Genomic DNA, 4409 nt, shown 5'->3' on the forward strand with positions numbered 1-4409 from the left:
CTCCAAAGAATGCATTTCATGGTTTGGGGCTGTCTTTAAAATAAGTGCCCGTGATATATAACTTCTCAATGTGATACTCTGAAAGGGGCTACATAACTTAGGAATAATCTAATTATTTCATAATGTATTCATGCTATATTGATAAATATTAAATTCACATACTTTTTTTTTTGATACACCAAGCAGAGATATCTGAGAAAATTGGCTGTAAAGTAGGATCTTTTCAGAGAGGGTCAGAGTGTTGATCTGCATTACCTGTAGTGAGAATTTGAATTTGAAGCCATTTGGCTGAATGGGGTGGCATAAGAAACACTGTTGGCAGAAGAATAGGTAGCCCACAAAGTAGCAGTGGAGGATGACCACAGGATGAGAGGTGTGAGCAGTGTGTTCCAGAGAGCAGGCAGGACTGTGCTTGGGATGGCCCATCTCAGAGCCAGCAGGCAGCCCCAATGTCCCATCTCTCCAAGGCATTCCAGGTTCACATAGACAAGAACCCAGCTTGGCACCTTGGCAGTGGGGTACCATTTCTCCTTGTCCTGTCCAGCTGAGCTAACGGGGCATCCTTTGGGGAAAATGTTGCCTCTCTGGTCTCTTTTAGGGGTTTGGAAGTTGGCTGGGAGGCTCTGTTCCCATGTAACATGTTAGGGCATGACTGAGCCTCGGGGGAAGAGCTGCCTGCCATTGGACTGTAGGTGGTTTCTTGTTCTGAGCTGATAAATTTAAGATGAATTCCATTCATCTAAAGATTTTTAAGTTCATCTCTGTAGGCAAACCTAAATGAGTTTTAGTTAAATGAGGTACCAAAATAGGCAACTGAGCAAGGGCTTGTCTTCCAAAAGCATTTGTGAGTCATGATGCAGTTTCTAGAGGCATAGTGTTGTGCACGGTGGGCAGGTTCCCAGCCCTCCCCAAGAGTATTTGTGCTAGGTATTTACCCTAAGGCGTCACAAGCCTTTCACTTTCACCTTCCCAGGAATGCCATTGGAACTAGGAATTTCCCCAGCTCTTCAATTGCTCTGTAATTGGAATTCCTCCCTCAGGGTGCAGCAAACTTGTTTCGACCTCAGGGACTTCTCAATTGCTGTTCTCTGCCTAGAAAATTCTTCCCCTAAGAATCTGAATGACTGCTTCCTTCTCAATGGAAGGTCAGCTCCAGAGTGACCTCAGGGATACTTTCCCTAATATCTAGATAAAGTACCACTGCCTGCTACCATCATAGTCCTTCAGACCTGGGTTCATTGCTTGCTGACTTGTTCATATTCTGTTCCCCCCAACACAAACACAAGAATATAAGTTCTGTGAAAGCATGGTTCTTGTCTCCCTTGTTTACCTGTTCTTAAGCCTGGTAGAGAGTAAACTTCCCAACCTGCTGCATGTGATAGTAGGCAAAAAGTTTACCCCTTTGGACATAAAATAGGGATAACATCACCTGTGCTTCCTGCCTCATAGAAAAACTGAGGACCTGGAGTTAGGGTGCCGAAGATACTTTCTCTCCCAGAAACTTGTGACTAATTTTTTGATTCCATATATATATATATATATTGCAAATATCAATACCATTTACCCAATTACATAACCCCAAAAGTCTTAGAACACATTTTGTGCTTGTCTTTGCTTTGCTCCCCACTAAACTACTCCTTAAACAATAGTAATCAGTTTGTCCAGAGGCCATATCCTTAAGGTCCCTCCCTTCAGCACCCTTCCTTCACAGCTTCTTGATTGCCTTGAGTCTTTCCAGGACCACTGATAATTGTCTTCCAACCAGCAGTTCAGTTTGTATTCTTTCCCCTCTTCCACCTCCCAAATTTGTCATCCACACTGCAGGAAAATAATTGTTGTGGAAGGCAAATTCCACACCAATACTGCTTAGTTTAATAATCATGTAATGACTTGCTTTGCCACAGGATCATGTCCAAATACCTTGAAGAACCATGTAAGGCAGTCTTCCTCTGTGTGCTTCTGCAACTCTCCAGCTTCACCACTTGCCCTTCTGTCATTTCTAAATCATCAGTGCACACAACATGGACAGAATGTGCACAGTCATGTGCCATATGCACCAACCATCCCAAACTGTTTGCAGTGCAGAGAGGAAGGATTCCAGGTGGCTTCACTCCCCTCTATCTGTGGTGTTCACATTGCCTTGTCAAACACCTGCCCATCTTTTAAGAGTCAGTTCAAGTGTACCTATTCTTAAAGAACATTCCAAACACTTGCCCTCTGCCCACCACTTCCAAGAGCTCCTCATTTCTTCCTCTGCACTGCCTCTGAGCCTTGTAGTATGCCTATTATAATACCCATGCCAGAGATCATCTCTGCCTCCTCCTCAGTGCTCCTTCATGGTCAAGTTATTTGATTCATCTCCTGAGCTTCCTGGGCCAGGCATTATACTTGGCATGTTAATCAGTATCTGGAAAAGAACAAAACAACCAAATTCAGTGTACTTATTATCTAGTAGAGGGCTTCATTCAATAACATACTTTTGACTGATATTTGAAAAATTGAAAGATCTCCTTGAAGGTTAGAGTTAGGAAGAAGGGATATTGTATTTATGCTGTTAATAGATATCAGTTGAATGGCCAAAATATTTTGTCAATGAGCTAGTGTTAACTGAACATTTACTGTGTTCAGAGTTCTGGATGTGGCCAATTGCAGGGGATGCTTGAAATAGCTTTTGGACATTTCTGAAATGACTCTGGCTTTATCATTTCACTGGGTCAAAATGTTAAATGGTCAGCACAGGTTCTCAGCTTCCAGGCAGTTTAGAACATAGTGCCTGAATGTTTTTTCATCCACTACCCTCTTAAAGGATTTTGAAACACTGTGTCCTTTCCTCATCCATTTAAAAAGATAATATGTAAAAATTTTATCTTGACTTTAAATCATTATAAAAGATGGTGCTTCTTACATTATAAATATTGATTTACAAAAACCACTCTTTTTAATGTACACAATGGAAGCTAAATTAAATACCAAAGTGATTTTGTATCTACCAGTGTCATCCATATAAAAAAAAAACACACATTATAAACAAACTCTTCTAGAAAAGCCAGGAATTTTACATAGTTGTTTCCCTTGCAGAACTCATTTCATTCCTCTTCTCCTATAAAACTTAATCCCCATATAACATTCTTATGTTTGATATCTTTTATTGATTACAAGTGCATTCTTAGCTCACTCTCATCCATGTACACCCACCCCTTTGCTCAGGACACCTGCTGGACATTGGTTGAACATCAATTTCACCCCTTCTCTACTTCAAGAGACAGAAAGGTCCTCACAAAATTGGGAAGGAGGAAAAAGAAAAGTAGAAAAGGAAATCAGTGCAGGACCTGACTTTTGGTGAGGGAGCCAAAAAGGGGAAAACACTCTTTAACTGGGACACACACAGAGAGATCAGTTGGGATTGAAGGAGATCCAATGAGGGTGAGAGGAGTGCACAGCAGATGCCTGGCTGACAGAACTGAAAGAAACCAGCACAAAATATCCCTGTAATCAATCCCCAGACCTTGACGTGAGCTGCTGATGCTGAGCTAGGAATGTCTGCTGAAGCTGAGGGAGAGGGCTGAGGCTGATGGCACAGACTGAGTCTCATGGGGTTGGAGTGTGTTGTTTTCTGTGATTGGTAGTGTCTATGGAACAGAACTGCCTGGGACCTGAATTCAAAAAGCAACATTGCTGATGCACATGGTGTGGATTATCTAGGTATCTCATGGACATATTCACTATCTCTGCAGGTCCAGGGCCCAATTTGGCATTTTTGCAATAGAAGAGAAGCACGGCTTCTATCAGAATCATCATAATTTTGGTCTGAGAGACCCAGGGGAAGTTCGGGTTGAAATCAGAATCCATGGCCAAAGAACCTGCATATTTCATAGGCACAACTGTGATTTTTATTGGGTCCAAGGCAGAGGGTGTGGATATGCTCTGTGGTTGTCTTGGTGGTCCCATGCCACAAGGAAGAGAGAGCCAAGAGCAGAGATCTGGGTGCACAGAAGGGGAAGTTGAAGCCTTTCCATCAGCCTTGTCTACTACATGAAAATGTGACAATAGGGATGGCACTGACCTGGTACTGCACTGAGGACCCAGCTGGGGGACTGAAGGATCATTACAGCAGGCCCTAGTGCATGACATCTTTAGATTTGTTTCCACTGGTGTTTCTGTGTAGAATTTGGACATTCCCATGGCAATAGAAAGGACAAAGGAACTGTCATGAGTGTGTATTGGAGACATTCCAACACCACATACCACAGCCTGCACCCCAGAAATGGTTTGGAAGTCTCAATTCCAATACAAGGAGGAGCCCTAGCCACTCTCCAATCTGTGATAAACACCTAATCAAAATGAGGCTCTGCTAAACAACAAAAGTAGATTGTGTTCACCACAACAAAAACCACATCGGCAATCATAGA

The 4409-nt window shown here is 42.5% G+C and overlaps 1 long non-coding RNA gene across 1 annotated transcript; it reads right to left on the reverse strand.

Annotated features, from left to right (window-relative positions):
• Positions 1-134: 134 nt before the first annotated feature.
• On the reverse strand, positions 135-4403 carry LOC116656666. Its single transcript, XR_004318580.1, has 2 exons — positions 4064-4403; positions 135-2407 (listed from the first exon to the last, which is right to left on the reverse strand). It is a non-coding gene; the product is annotated as an uncharacterized LOC116656666 (long non-coding RNA).
• Between the last annotated feature and the right edge of the window lie 6 nt (positions 4404-4409).

The sequence above is a fragment of the Camelus ferus genome, unplaced genomic scaffold, assembly GCF_009834535.1.
Source record: "Camelus ferus isolate YT-003-E unplaced genomic scaffold, BCGSAC_Cfer_1.0 contig4024, whole genome shotgun sequence".
Lineage (NCBI taxonomy): Eukaryota > Metazoa > Chordata > Mammalia > Artiodactyla > Camelidae > Camelus > Camelus ferus.